The sequence below is a fragment of the Centropristis striata genome, chromosome 15 (genome assembly GCF_030273125.1).
Source record: "Centropristis striata isolate RG_2023a ecotype Rhode Island chromosome 15, C.striata_1.0, whole genome shotgun sequence".
In the NCBI taxonomy this organism is placed as follows: Eukaryota; Metazoa; Chordata; class Actinopteri; order Perciformes; family Serranidae; genus Centropristis; species Centropristis striata.
Window position 1 is genome coordinate 29,405,484 of NC_081531.1, and position 16,941 is coordinate 29,422,424.

Sequence of the window (16,941 nt, forward strand, 5' to 3'; positions counted from 1 at the left end):
GGATTGAGCATGTTGTGTTTTTCACCGATATTAAAATAAAGATTTAAATATATGTAGATGAATAACTTTTTCCACAGCTTCAAGGCATTTTATGTTGAAAGTTCTAAAAATAAAAGTCTGTTGTGTCTTCTTGCCGGGCCACCTGACACTCTTCACACTTATTTAACTTCACCATGTAGCAGAAATAGTGATATTTGTGTTTTATTGGAGAGAACTCCACACCAGAAAAATCCCAAAATACAAGCCAGCATATCACTAAATAGTCAGACTATGAAATCACTCCATGTAAAGTCTGTGTGACTGCCGTTTTTTATTCATTTAAATGTTTAATTGTCCAATATAAAACACATCATGCATGAGAGAGTTAAGAGGTACAATGACTGAGCTCCACTGAGTTGAAAGAATTGTGAGGGGAAGTGGAAAGTTGAACGTGATTAATTCTAGCCTTTGGACCGCAGATGCTTTTGATATGATTACACCAACATCTCAATTTTTCCTGATTTAATGCTTATCGTTCTTTAAGTATCTGGCATCCATTTGGTATCCATGCTTTTGTTTGTTTAGTTTGTGTCCTTCACCGATGCAAAAAACCCCGGCTCCCTAACTGCTGGGGTAATGCACAGTCGTCCAGCTGTGTTCTGAGTATCCAAACAAATTAATAATTAAAGTGTTTTCAAAAAGGCTGGGGTAACCTGCATCATGTTTCTCCTCTCTGGCAACACACAACCCATTTTCTCTGAAAATAAACCAGAGGAGTTCTATATGTGTAAATGCAGTCGCTCCCGCAATATCGACAGGGGATCCCAAGAATAACAAAGTTGTGTTTTTGTTGGCTTGTTTTCTCTCTTCTTACTGTTGTTTGTTCAAAAAAGTGAAAGTGGCCTTACTCTGACTTCCCTGACATTTTGTTGCACTTTAGAAGAACTGAGGGAAAATGAGATATCTTGCACACCATTGTTAAGAGGATTATGATTTGCAGGTACACTGATCTGATTAGCAAAATAACATTTGTCTTTTCTTATTCACAGCTGCAGTCCTTCCCTAATGATAACACAGACTTTTCATTTCCTAACTCCTGTATCTTGAGTTAAATTAAATGTATACGTTACATTGAAGTTATAATGCTTCCAGTTTTCACAAAACTAAAGTCCATTTTTGATACTTCTTATGGTGCCATTTTCCTGCAATAGCCAATTAATGCATGCATTCAGTAATAACCTCTCCATATTGTAGTTTTATTAGCAGTGACTGAGTGCTATTCCCACACAGGATTCAGATTGCCTACATACACACAAGAAGTTCACAGGGATACATACATACAGCATGTATTTGGTACATTCTTATCACGTTTATAACAGAGTCACTGTTTATCTATCTAGTCACTTTCTTTACAAGTATCAGAACAGAACAGAACATACTACTACTTCAAATTAAAAGTGTTAGACTTGTGAAACACAAAGGTTTTATTGTGAAGAAGCCACAACAAATTCAATGTACAGTACAGGCCAAAAGTTTGGACACACCTTCTCATTCAATGCGTTTCCTTTATTTTCATGACTATTGACATTGTAAATTTTTCAAAACTATTAATGAACACATGTGGAATTATGTACTTAACGAAAAAGTGTGAAATAACTGAAAACATGTCTTATATTCTAGTAAGCAAAGGTTGGCTACTTTGAGGAATCTAAAATACAAGACATGTTTTCAGTTATTTCACACTTTTTTTGTTAAGTACATAATTCCATATGTGTTCATTCATAGTTTTGATGCCTTCAGTGAGAATCTACAATGTAAATAGTCATGAAACTAAAGAAAAATGCATTGAATGAGAAGGTGTGTCCAAACTTTTGGCCTGTACTGCATTTGTCATCATGGTTCTCGCCATCAGCAATTATTTATCAAAAATGCATCTATACAATTTAATTATTAGCATTTCCTGATAAAGGGATGACTTTTAGATATTGCAGGGAGTAAGGGAACAGTCAGGAACAGCCACAGTGAGCTGTTAGCTAAAGAGCTGCACACCTCCACCTTCTCAGCGAGGTGAGACCTAACTTTGTGTGTGCAGCATGGTACGATGGATGGAAGAAGCATTTTCTTTGTGAGGGATGATCATTTGGATTTTATTTCTGACCGACACCCCACCCTTGCAACCGATCACCAATCAATGGAGCAAAACAGAGTCCTGTAATCAGAGCAGACACACAGCTGACACACAGCTGAATGAAACTTTCTGGAGTTTATGCTCTCAAATAAGCCACAACAATGAAAGACAACTGTGGTTGGACGTGCTGCTCCCTTAAGTTGTGTTTTTACTTCAAAAACATGAAAAAATATTGTATATTATTATAATAACTGTCAAAAGTCTTATTGTGGTAAACAGTTTAATGGTAATATTAGCATCCCTTAACAATTTGAGCTTTTTTGCTTTTAATATATAGCATCCAGCATAGAATCAGCTATATCTGAGCATGACTGGATGGTCACAAGTCTTCCAATATTCACATTCCTGACCTTGGTTCCTATTTGCAATGTACTTACCTTTACATCTTTCAGAAAGCATTACCATACAGCTCGCTTTACATGTACAATTTCTCAAGATATGCAAGTAATGGTGGCGAAACAGGCAGGGGGATCTATAATACTATTTGAGATGCAGCACATACAGTAGATCATGTGTTATTATACTCTGGCATAAATCAATGGATACACAGGGCAAATCAATATTATAATAGTTTGCCTACATTCACAATAACGGCCCTTCTAACCTCATGTAGGTGGGGACATTGTAAAGGAAGGAGCTGTCGCAGTTAATTGGTAATCGAGATGCACACCATTGGGGAAACCTTGCACATTGTTAAATAGAGGATCAGTCACAAATGGAAACATAAAGTAATCATATGCTGTAAGTGTGGGAGATGGCAGGTGCACAATGTTTGACCACAGACAATCATAATAATGGGTGATACAATCATCAAGTCATGCAGCTGGCCGTACAGCTATACTGCTCATGTGTTCCGGAGGGGAAAAGCACACTAGGCTCTTTTCTAACTAGAAGAGTTCAGCAACACAAGCCTGCTTTATTGTCTCACACTGGGGGAATTTTCACTCAGGATCATCATTCATTTGAGTAAATACATACGGTTTACTTTGCAATGCTATCCAAGCTGCCACGACACAAAACGGCTGCTGAAATTTAAACGTTGCCTTAAGAGGACTGTCACGTTCAGTGGAAAGTATACCTTGACAGATGGGCTGGCTGCATTGATGATGCGTAAGTTAGCCTAAGTAGAGCCCTGAGACTCGCTGTATGTGATGTATTCTGCTGAAATGATTTGTATGCCCAAAAGTGTTGAGAGGTTTCCTGTACTCCAAAGGTGCTGCTCTGAGGTCAGCTGAATAAAATATGGGGGATGTAATTTGGGTTTCAATGCAGGTACTGACTTTTAAAATGAACGAGTCATCCCAAAACATACAAGACCTTGCAGCTTGCTTAATTTTGATTACATGTGTGATTGCTCCCATTCAGTGCTGGCATATTTCATCTTTTTTTAACTTCTGTTATATTAATTTAATCTTTCATAAATTGTCTATTTGACAGGTCAAATACAATGTGCTGAGTAAAATATTTCAATGAAAAATAGACAGCAACATGTTATCAGTACCAATTTTGTATTTAAGCTGACACTGAAACCTTAAAGTGAAATTAGACATCATGCAGTCTCATTAAGCCTGACAGCTGAATATAAAAAGAGTCCAAAATACAACTTTAAAGGAATGATTGTTAATTGCTACATCTTTGTGTTCAGGGCTTTTAAAATATGGACTCTGTCTTCATGAAGAGGAATAAAGCATGGTGGTTCAGGTAGGGCACTGGGTTCCTGCATGCCATCAGCTGATAAGAATCAGCTGACTCTTACAATCACCTATCAGATTAAAACAAGGTAATTAGGGGGTGTTGATAATCTGACAAGCTCACACTCTGCCTCCTGTGATTATTCGTGTCACTGCTTCTGTTACGGGTCGTACACTACACGGACTTTCCCCACGCTGCTTGGATTCATCTGTCAACCGCCCTCAAATGCAGAGCGTTTTCCATCAAGTGCATCTGGACATCTATTTGCAATAAATCGTCTTGAATCCTTTGATGTTAGTATCTGACTGAACTACCTGACATTTTGCAAGAGCACTGCACAAAGTAGTGCTTTTAGTAGTCCACAATGTAAACCCTTAGTTACATCCTAGACTTCACTACAACCGATGGTTCAAGTGATTTGACAGATTGTTGGACATAATGTAAAAGTACAGCCGGAGGGACGGTATTACGTTATATTTACACAGGGCATTCCTTTTCCTACTACACAGTTCATAATAAAGCAAGTACAATCCTTAAATCCTTAAAGCCAACAGCCATTATTCATGAGAAATCAAAAGGTATGTATATGAGTGTGGCGGAGTGGACCAAGTTAGCAGGAAGCGTAATCGTGAGGATTTTCATTGCAGCGCAGAGCAGGTTTTTTTTTTGTTTAAGTTGGAGCATCACCTTATATCTTGCTACATCCCACTCCAAAACTGCTCCTGGACCGCTCAATCCATGGGTTTAAAAATGTGGAAATTCTCACATGCTCTCACACCAACTAGGCCTGGGAGTGTTGGCTGACCCTACATCACCAGGCCTTAAGAATCCAAACATTTTGCAAAGAAGTGCAGATTAATTTCAGGTAGCCGGCTCCCATATTTTTTTTAGGAAATCTGTCGGTAACAACCAACCACATAAAAAACAGACCTGTTGCCCCCAAGCTTTAAAAAACAATTCCCTTTTTCCTAATTAAGTGAAAAATCGTATTTATTGATCAGACTGAAAAAATATGTAAGATTAATTCTGACGTGTCATTTTTAAAATTGGATTGGATTGGATTGGAAAATTGCATTAACATGCCTTTTTCAGTCTTGTTTTATGAAGCTGAAATTCATTTCTGAAATTCCATTTTGCATACAGTCCCCTTGCCTCCCGAATACAATATCATTTTACACATTTCAGGCTAAATTATAATTTAAATTTGATTTTGTTTAATAAGTCATAAATAAGGCATAATAAGTCAGAAATATTGTAAATTAGCCAATTTGAAGATGTAGAAGAAGCACTGCTTTGCTTTTAAAATGATATGGGACCAGTCGTTTCCACTCATATGATCTTCCAGGTAAATCAGGTGAAGCTGCAATGACGCTGCTGGGCCTAGATTTTATTTAGCTCCACTTTTATTCGTCCACTTGCACCAGCCAACTGATTCAGCAACTGTCTGTGAAACCTTATACAGTGCTGATAAACATCAAGTTTTACTTTCTTCAAACTAGTGGTCTTTGCCTTTTGAGACCGTAGTAGCCCTGGTATTTTTACTCTTCCGGAGTGTGAGTGGGAAGCAGTGGAGCCCAGTTTATTTGAAGAGACCCAAGGGCGTTCAATGATGGTCTATTTTGATGACTACTGCAAAGACCTTGAATCATCAAGATTTTTGACATCTACAACATACTAAGATTAATGTATGATGTGAACCACTGAACTTCTTGCTTGAAACAATTCAAAAACCAACAATGATTCATATGTTAACAAAATGGCTAACTTTCCCGGCTTATGAGGGCAGATGAACAGTTAAGGGGAGTAAACCAGCTGATGTACTGTAACACACCACAGAACACACAGACGGCACAGAAATGTCTGTTGAACTCCATTTAGGTAAAGGTAAAGATGCCTGTTTTCTGCACTGGGCTTCAACAAAGCAACGAGTTTGACGTTTAGTTCATTAACGGTCAAGTATAATGCATCGTTTTATTTGTAAGATGAAACATTTAATTCAATCAAAACAACCTAATAAGGTTGTAATTTTCATATTTAAACACGTTTTGCATTCAAGGTTTGTGCCTTCTTCAGTGACAGGTCAAAGCTAGCTGTTGATATTTCTTTCCTACTAAATGTCTGATTTTCCACATAATGACTTGCCTTTTCTTTTACTGCCAGTTTACAATATTCATGGAAATTAAAAATAATCTGGAGAGCAACAGAGGCAGAACACTTTGCCGAAATGCAATCTCGGAAACCAATCAGCTATCGTCTGACATTTTAGCCTATTATTAGCGTATTTAAATCTCCATTCATATACAGACATCAGTTTTAAGACCATGGTCTGGGTGGACATGTCAGCGTTTTGCTCAGATGTCTTACAATGTGAACAACATTGTCAAACATCTTAACTTCCACTGGTTCAGAGTCAATGACGACACTACACACACTGTCCCTTTGTTATTGGTCAATGCGTGTCAGTCTTCACTCGTGATTTGTCCTTAATTATGTCTTCAACCTTTGACACAATAGCTACACTGGGATTCCACAAGGCATTGAGTGCACAGCCGAGCACTAAAAAGAAAGGACATACTTTTGTGTTTTTCACTGGGCGACACTTCCCTTCTGCAGCAGGGGTAGAGATGAGGTGGGGGCATGGTTATTAACATTTCCTTTAGCACCATATCTCATTAGGCATTAAAGTTCCTCGCTGTATCTAAAGCCAATGAAACTAGCATTAGCTAACTCCAAACTGCAACATTAACCGGCTATTATGTTCCCATCTTAAAATGTACTAAGACATTAAATTAATAATAAATGGGCTGCATCCTAAATACATGTAGGCCACATTTCAAAGCATATCTGTTCAATCCATGTCAACACACCACATACCTTTCTAAAGAGCACCAGCTGCTTAATGTGCGTGCTGTGTCATAAGCAAGGTGAATTCGGATGAACTACCACTGCTTGAGAGAAATTTCTTTTTTTTTAAAAAGTAGATGTCATATTTGAATGCCAGCTCGAGCTTGTGTGTCACTGCCCAAAACATATCGGAGAACTAAGTGTTAGAGCTGCTTAATGGATCATGTCTGATGAACTGAAGGGTGGCAATTCAGGAAAGGTCACGTGTCCTGTTTTAATGGGCTTGCATCTCTGCTGCTAATAAAAGACACATTAAATTAGCAGATATTTTAATGGGGTTTGGTGAGATATTCTTCCCAGACTTTGCAACACAGGACAGCACTTATTCTGGCTTATGTTATGTGATATTGTTCAAAGGAGGTTACACAAGATGGTTACCATGGCATTTGCACAGGCGTTTTCTCCAGCTTTACTTTGCTCACGGATAATGGGTCAGGTCAAGCTATTCTCCTGCTTTTCTCCTCCTTGGTCGTGACGTGACTGAGAGCTGGGTCATTTTAACCTCCCTATTTCTGACTTGACATCTTCACACAGAAATTAAAATCTCTAAGCCTCCATTATAGCAGCTACACCATTAACCCTGAATACAGTAAATGTTTTATGTTAAGATGCTGTAGCTTGGTGAGAAATTTGGCTGGTCATATGGCGAGGATGTATGGAGAGCAATCGATGCCATGCCTCCAAGCTCCTCAAATCCTAGGCTGGATTTTCATATTGTTTTGGGCCTCGGTCTGCCTTTTCTTGCCTCATGATGGTATAAACTTAAAAACACAAAAAAATCTAAAAATTCTGTTTTTGTGCTATACACTGACGCATAAAGTCAATAGGACTTGTTGCTGGTGCAGCAGCAACAAGTACAGGTTACATCCCATCCCAACGTCCAACTTTCAGTCCAACAGAAATTTCAGATTTTAAAGAATGCTCTTGATGCACAGTTTATATATATATATATATATATATATATATATATATATATATATATATACACACACACACACACACACACACACACACACACACACACACACACACACACACACACACACAAGGGCTCTCCTGTGGAGTTTTGGAGCACTTGAAACACACTTTTTTTAAGTGCACAATGCTGCAGACTCTCCTTAAGGGACTGACCCACAGTTCACAGTGTTGTGACATGAAAAAGAGAAATGAGAGGGGAACCTCAGAAACAACTCCAGAAAAAGAAAACAACAACAACCGCCAAAATAGAAAACATGGAAGGTACTGGCATAGAGGCATGACGATTGATAAATCATCAATTAGATCAATTGGATGAAACAGTATTTTACAAAGAACATTCATTTTTACCTCTGCCAAGGAGATTATGTTTTCCGTTTGGTTTCTCTGTCAGCAGGATTACAGAAAAACAACAAACTTGATTTTATGAAACTTGCTGTTAGGTTGTAGCATGGGCCAAGGAAGAACCACATTTTTTGAGTCATTTGGGGAAATCCTACCATAAGCCCGTCTGATCCATTTCCTTTACTATACATTGTTACACAAATATTAAAAACAGCTATCAACATTTAAATTCTAGCAATAAAATACAACATCAACTTTGCAGCCTCCATGATGTTTAAGACTTAAAGCTCATGAACACACCTGAGTCAGAACAACGACTTCCTAATCTGGGAAATAGGACCACCTGAGGAGCATGTAAAGGCACCTTTGGCCTTGGTGGAGGTCTGTGCTCTTAGCGTGTTAATTAGTAGTTAATTATTAAATTACTTATGGGTCCTCCGCCTTTAATAGCCAGTTAAATACCCGAGCCCTGGTCATGTGGTGACCCATTTCATCCCATGAATTTCCATTTCCATGGTTAAATGTTTTGGCCATAGAGTTGACAATGTGATTGGATCACTATTACACCAAATGGTCAAAAAGAAAAACTCCTATCTGAGCCACAGTCTAGATCTCCTGTTCTTATACTTAACTCATACAGGCAAGCATCCCAGTCTTGCTCCTAACTCATCAGATACTAATGTTTTATCACAGCCCTCTGTTTAAGATACCGATACATGAGGCACCCTTAACACCTGTATGAGCCGTACCATGCTTTCCATTTAGTGTAACGGATGTATTATAAAGAGCGCAAAGGTCCATTTAGGGTGGATGGGAATGGTGGTAAATGGGTAAAAAAAACACATACTTTGACCCAGGACACCTGGTAAACCAAAGAGTCATTGTTGCAGTTGTCGTTTTTAAGCGTTCCCTTGTTCTTTTACCCTAATACCCTCTGGTTTCATTAACTGTGAGTATGGAAGTTGTTTTAAGCCACTGTGCCTGTAATTAGCGAAAGGTGACACACCGTCTGTCACATTGCAAACTGACGCAAAAGGGTGATTTGCGCGTCTGTATCACAAGCCAGGAGCCACAGAGAAGCGTCTGTATCTGACAAGTTGGGATGAGAATGTGTTGGGCAAAAGCCCTTTAAGTGCAACTGCATTGTATGAGAATAACAATGATAACATATACTATTTTTGCACTGAATAAAGTGCAAATGCGCCATTTCTCAAAGACCACTTTTTCTTAACACTGTTTTCAGTGAGGCCTCGTAACTATACAGCGGAAGACAAGATTCTCTGGTAGCAGAATAATATGTAAAGACGGATGCATTGGTATCTACAGTACTAAAAGCATTCAGTTTAAAGAGGACAGCGACAAAAAGCAACGACCAAACCACAGAATATGAAGTAAAACATAAATGGAGGCACAAACAAGCTGAACATAAACATAATTGGAATAAAATAAAATTGTGGTTGCCTTTAACAAATCACAGCATAATCACATGTTTTTTCATGCATCTTTCCTGTGCAGATTATATAACTGAATCCCAGTATAAAAAACAACCATTAATCATACTATTGTTTCTATTCAGATTGTAAAAGGAAGAAACAGATGACATCTCAGTTTACCATCAATTTACCACCTAAATTGTATAAAGCATATCCCATGGCTGTAGTGATTTAGTGTAAACAGCCTTTACCCATACTGCACCGGTGGCCTGCTAACATACACTACGTCTTTATATTGGCTCAATCTGTCTGAGAAAGGCTTGTTGACTCAGTGGAACAGCACATTTTGTTTATAAAATGGAAGATTTTAACTCATCCACACAGCACTGCAGCAACAGAGAGCAGAGTTAGGGTCATTTCACCAAGTGCCCGACTCATGGTATACATTATTACATATGCATTGTTTCAACAAATAATGTGTGGACTCTAATCCACAATCATGCAATGAGTCATCAGTTAGAAGCTAAAAGAATTGATGAAAATTGACATATCACATATCAAGGTCTTAATGAGAAACATCAAAATCAATTGAACTCACCATAATAAGGTAATCTATCCAAATTAGGCTTTAACCAAAATTTAAATCAACCAATTAACCAAAAACCAAATACCCTAAAAGTTGGGACAGTACAATACCAGGATAAAATAATTTGAATGTCTCTTTTAAATGCCCTCCTTAGTGATGGAAATAAGCACTGATGTTTGACAAGGCTGCTCTCTCAAAAACAAACAAACACTTGTATAGCTATAAACTATAAAACAACTTGACATCAACCGTCCCGCTGAAAGAAAGCTCTGGTTTGGATCCAGTTTATATTAAACTAGAATATCACATTGAACACCTTCCTACACTTCACCTTGCTCACCCAAACATACTTCATTAAACATTAAAACATGGTTTGTTCTGGACTGTAGGTCTTTACTTCACGTTGTCATCCAATCCATTAAGCTGCCATTACTTCTTTTTATTCCATTTATTCTTTCTCTGGAAACCAAGCGACACAGTGCTCACCACAGTATTAGCTTTATTGGCCCTTTGCTGTAGTGTATTGCATACTGTACTCTGGGGTTGGTTGCAGGCACAGATTCTTCACTTAGAGATGAAAACATGCTGGCATTTTTAAAAAATCAACTGTTGTTTGGATGATTACAGTATATCCCTGCACTACATCCTGGTATAGGAAAAAAATACTCCTTTAATATAATGCCACCAAATTTTCCAGGCTCACTTGCTAGAAAATGCTAGACACAAAATGGATCCATTTCAGAAAAAGATAATCAAATTATTATCTTGGAAGGAATACAGGTTTTAAATGAGACACTTCAGCTGGGGGTTCTGGGTACATTTCTGCTAAATCTTTACTCTTTGCACCATATACCTTTCTGTTATATATATGATGACACTATTTGGATTGTGTCATCAAATGTATGACATATGTGAAGCCTATGCAAGCCTTTGTTGAATTTCAGTGAATGCCCTAATGCCAATAACCAGGTTGACATGATGCCGGCTTAAGAAAGCAATCACAGCTATTCCAACAGTACATGAACAAGAGTAATACCAAATTCTGCAAAAGTCTACAAAATCACTTTATTGGTTTTCTGATGGATTTTAAATGTCACTCCTCTATAGCTACAGGCACTGAATCAGTGGGAATAAAACGCATTTACTCCCTAAAAATGAAAATATACCATTTCTCATCCACGACCTGTCAGAACAGAGGTCCTGTTGTCTGCCATTAACTGAGCACTGCCCAACCACCACTGAATATTAATGGAGCCTTTCCCTGGATCATCAGAGTGTGTGCATTTAACTCACAATCCTATCTGCATCTTCTAGGGCACAGGCTTTGTGTGTCTGTGAGTGCATACTGTGTGTGTGTGTGTGTGTGTGTGTGTGTGTGTGTGTCTCAGAGTGTGTTGTGGGTTGTTCATGAGAGAGGACATCTTCTGAGTTCAAGGCCTGTCATAGACTGTGGTTGAGATTAGTTCTATTGCAGCACAGCAGCATGTGTGTCTAATTAAGCTGTAACACTGCCATCAATACACATAATACAAGCATTATGGAAATAATCTATAGCAAGGAAAAGAGGACACTGTTGGAGCTCAATAGAGAAGAGCAGCCAGTCTGACTGACAGCCTACATGATGAGTTGATTCCAATTAAATCACATGAATATCATCTTGTTAACAGCATGGTTAAAACGACAGAATACTGATGTTGAAGGCACAAAGTGGACTGGTCATGTTAAGATGTGACAGCTTATCAACAGGCAAGGCCAATCGAAGGCTCCCAAATGAAAGGAAGAAAATATGTGCTATAGCAACAAAGTGGCACGAGGATTTACATTGAAATCTCATTCCCCAATTGTGACAGTGCGTCAAGATGGATAACGTGCGCAATGTGCGAAGTCACCAAAGCGTACAGATTGCGCACACACAAAACCCATGATAGACAGAAAATCTCCAGTCACGTTTAGGAGGTAGTGGTGGACATATGGCTTACCTAAAAGACTCGATGCAAGCACTGGAATTATGATGATGACGATGATGATGGCCCGTCCATCTAAACACGATTCTTCTTTTCTATCCTCTGCCGGTGTGTCGATGATGTTTTAACTAGGCCATTTCTTCCCTGATCGCAATTATTTCTCAGGAGGGTAACGCGTCGCAGGCTTTCGCACATCAGTACACCTTCTCGGTGTCCGTCTTTCTCCGGCTTTTCCAAAAAAAGCACACCTCATACTGCCCCCTCCTCCTCTCATCCCTCTCTGACAACACCCTGCTCTGTTCCTTATCCACAGATATTTGACTTTTATAATGTTGAGATGCAGCAGCGAGTGTGATTCAAACAGGGGGGAAAGCGCTCACAGTAAAATAAATGCGTAACGCTATAGCGTCAAGACTCTGCGCGTTGCCTCAAAAGTCAACGCAGTGATCTGTCCTCTTTTCCCCATTTGTCCATGCTGATAATAATCCACGGTATCTGGCCCACGGCACTGCGAAGGCCGTCAAAAAACGCGGATAGTTTGAGTTAAAATATGAAATAGCGCCCTAAAAACACCCCACAAAATCAGGTGTCCAATCTGTTCTTTACGCGCTTGCGTGGTGCTCTCTCTTGGATTCACTTGGTATCTGATGCTCTTCACAGAAAAAAGAGGCTCAGATTGAGAAACTGCTCGGGGATCTTCCGTTTAGCGTTCATGGTTTTAGAATAGCACCATAGGTGCTTTTAATATTAGGATGCAGTGATATTATTTTGAAGCCCGATGCCTGCACTGAATAGGATCCCACGGCTTGTGCTTCAACAGTCTCTCTCTCTCTCTCTCTCTCTCTCTCTCTCTCTCAGTGCGGTTTCATCGCCTCTCTCGCTCATAGGACACCACTTGCAATATTTCAATCTCACTGCTAGTTGTCATGACGAGGAGGTGCGACGCATTATCCAACGAACAGGCGCTTGCTCTGCTCAAATCGTCATGTGAAGGGGGAAAAATCCTTTTGAAACACAGGGTTGGGATTTGCTTTGATTGTTTTTAGATGAGGATCTGCACCATGCTGACGTCAGATTTTTTTTTTGCTTTGCTTTTTGGCGCCAGGCATCTGTGCATTTCATAACGTTCAAATAGCAGTAAAGAGCTGGTGATAATAAAATAATTATGTTAAAGATACACCTACTACTAAAACATTTTAAAAATATTTAGGCTATATATGTATTTCAATATTCCCACGTGATGTATCTAGAATAAATAATAATTCACCATCAAGGTCAGTTCTACAGGTCTCATAGTTCCTTTTCATTTCCTATAAAATACCATTTAGCTGTAAATTTCCTGTAGAGGACATTTGGTAAAAAAAAAAATGGAGACACTTTTCAATTGGTACACTTACACCTGCACTATTCAATTTCACCAACTGGTGGCAGTAAAAACAAGCAGTAAACACAACCCTGGCATACTGTATTATAACATTCTGAGCTGCTATGGGTGAAAAACTAAGTTTTTCTCTATTTTCTATTATCACATTTGCCTGAAGACAATCCTAGAGATTGAAACATTGCCTGTCTCAACTGGAGATACACTAGACACAAGAGAGAGAGCCTATAATGACTTTTTTTTTGGATCTAACAATAGCACCAATCAGGTTGTTCACATTCACTGTTTGCACAAGAAAAAGACCTATTTGACTTAATTTGGGTCCAGCATCAGGTGACCTTTCAAGGAACTGCAGTTTTTGCCGTTATTGCATTGGCTTAATTTTTTTCTGCCCAACAGGTTGCTGATTGGGTTAAGTAGCGACAGTGAACCAGAGCAATAAACACAACACAAAACAACAAGCTGAAATATATCAAATTTTCCTGTAGAGCTGAGGGAAAGTGCAGTTGTGATAATTACTGGGTTCATCACTAAGAGTGACACCTCACATATAGTTTTTTGTTTTACCAAAATATTATTCTTTCAGATGAAATTTAAAGTTAAAGTGAAATTCCATGTTTGTAAAGCATAATTGAGTTACTATTTTCTTAATTTTGTAATTCTCTGATTGTAATTCTTAACATATGTTGATTATATATTTCTGCTAGCTTTATTGCACTGTGACCATGATAACTGCTAGAAAATGCTGCTTTGCCCCTTTGCATTGAGTTTGCGTATCTAGGGGTCTTGTTCACTATGCAGGGTAACATGGAGCATGAGATCCACAGGCAGATCAGTGTGACATCCACAGTGATGCAGGCGTTATTGAACTGTGTTGGTGAAGGGGGAGCTGAGTTTAAATGTGACACTCATTTTTCCAGTCATCAATCCATGTATTTCAATATTGCAACTCCCATCCATGGTCATGCACGCGGTGAGAAAATCGAGGATATGAGTGGCCAAAACAAGCTTCATGTGCAGAGCGTCTGACTCGTAGGAACTAAGTGAAGCGTGCAGTCAAACAGAAAAAGCTCACAGCTAATGTGGCTTTGTGTTGAATGGAGCCAGTGGAGTCAGTTCAGCCATCTGATGAGGTTGCCCCCGGGACACCTCCCCGGATGTCCTCCAGGCATGTCCAACTGGGAGGTGATGCGGGGTAGACCCAGAGCACACTAGAGGGATGAAATATCCCATTTGGCTTGGGAATGCCTCGGGATGTCCCTGGAAGTAAAAGATTTGGCTGGGGAGGAGGACGCCAGCTTCCCACACAACCCAAACCTCAATATGCAGCACAAGACGGCTGGCTGATAAATAAATGGATGTCAGAGTCTACTTTGATTACGATAGCCATTAGTTTAATTGGATTTTTCTGCACTGTTACCCTATAATATGATGTCACATTTCTACATGCAATTACGTGCAACGTCTCCAATTCTCAATTAATGTCATGCTGTTTCCTAAACACCATTCCTTTTTGTATTTACAGTAATACATTGTGTTAAGTAATAAGTGTGCATACTGTGCAGCTGTGGAATAAACCAAGGAAATGTATTTACTGGAATTATCCATTAAATATCAAGAGCACAAATTTTTTCTTTAATTTTAAAAACATAATTATGCACTAGTGTCAAAAGAAAATGAGCAATATACTCACCTGATTTAGATTGCACTCCCATTAAATTACACATTTTTTCAGCTATTCTGCTAATTAAAAAAAACAAATTACTATCCTAAGCTTAATTTTACTGTAAAATAATTTTAAACTGCCTCTGTTGAATGGTTTTCATTGTTTGCTTTCATTTCCAGCCTGTGTTCAGAAACTCTTATTATTTGCCCTGTTACTCTTGAGAAGCTTAAACTGTCCAAGCATTTCTTAAACACATTTGTTTTATTTAATTACTTAATTGTCTCAACATTTTCAAATTATGATAATTACACTAGTTGAAGGTACATTATTCTCATTGTTTCTGTTTTATCTTCTACCAATAAAATAGAAAACCAATTATCCATCATTCAAATTAAATGGGGAAATTAATTAAATGAAAAGCAATGCTTTAAAAGAAAAGTGGATAGTGGTAAACATATTTTAGTCACCTTAAAAAAAAGTAATATTAGTAGAAGTGTACACTATATTTAGAATATTTTCACTGATTTACATTGCCTTCCTAGAGCTCTTTCCTATGGCACTACATATTCTCAGCCATAGAAATTCTGTATTCCTACGCACAAGTGCAACTGTGCCATGATAAGCTGTTTGGGTCAGACTTTCTGCAGTTTATGGAAGAGACAACCCCTGAGTGATTGTGACAGCAACAAAGACATGGTGTTCACTGTGGAGACGAGAATACATTTATGAATCAGAGTTTACAGAAGAGGAAGTTTTGCAGAGGGAGACTGAAGGGGCTGAAGCAAAGGGAGAGGAACCTTCTGCTGAAACTGGAGACGAAGGAAGACACTCTAATGGCAAGGTAAAGTGGTGAGTTGCTGCTGACCCGTCCACATCAGTACATCCCTTAGCTTCTCTGTTTGTACTCTGCATGCCAACCACCATCTACTTTCGGTAATACACAATGACTATGGATAAGTCCCTCATACAACCCCACTTCAAAAACATCCAAATTATCCCTTTAAGGTGCTTGGCAAGGTATGTTAAAAAATGAAAGCATTGAAAACATAGAATATTGAATAACTTTTGTTTTTCAGATTATAGTTGAACAAGGGTCAAATATGAGATTAAATATTGTGCATTAGAAGCTTTATTTACTTCCAAATGTTCTTTCTGACAAGATTCACAGAGCTAGAAAACTGATAGCTAAAGACATCGTTGTGTCCAACATGCACCAATTTCAATAAATAACTAACAGTAGTGATGTAAGACCAGAAAAGCTTTGTTGCAACAGAGAGAAAAAGCTGAATGTAATTCAAAGCCAGAGGCTGTTAACTACGATTTCTCACTAAGGGTCAGATCGGAGGAAAAACATTTCTCAAAAGTCATTCTACAGAGGGCAAATCTCAGGTGTCATGTTAAAATGAGAGGGGAGATTCGGTGGGTGCGAAGGTCCCTGCGGCTCTGCCCACTTATCACAGGTTAGGGAGGAGATTAAAGAGCCAGCAGCTGCAGAAGTATCATCTGCTTACTGAATAGTATTAACAACAAAGCAGTATATGTCCAAACTGGCCCAGGAGCTTTCTGTCACATACTGTGTTTTTGGTTTTCATTTTTTCCAGATTGCATCACAATATCAAGCTTTTCATCATCACCTGACTAGAAGGGAGAATAGTGGAACTTTGCACCGCTGAATTCAATTGTAGGCTGGTTTGGTTTGCATTCAACGGGATGACATGAGCTCATTGTTTCCTTAAATCAAGGTTGTGCATGCTGCTCTTGTGCCCTTGGGTTGTAAGAGTTGGAATGCATGTGGAGGTGGTATATAATTGGGAGAATGGATGAGGCA

At 38.7% G+C, this 16,941-nt stretch overlaps 1 protein-coding gene across 1 annotated transcript in view; it reads right to left on the reverse strand.

The window, feature by feature from the left end:
- The window catches only part of nlgn2b (neuroligin 2b), a 65,711-nt gene extending 52,822 nt beyond the window's left edge, over positions 1 to 12,889 (reverse strand). The window contains exon 1 of the mRNA XM_059351235.1: positions 12,082 to 12,889. The gene's annotated coding sequence lies outside the window, so the exon portion shown is untranslated. The remainder of the gene's footprint in view (positions 1 to 12,081) is intronic.
- Between the last annotated feature and the right edge of the window lie 4,052 nt (positions 12,890 to 16,941).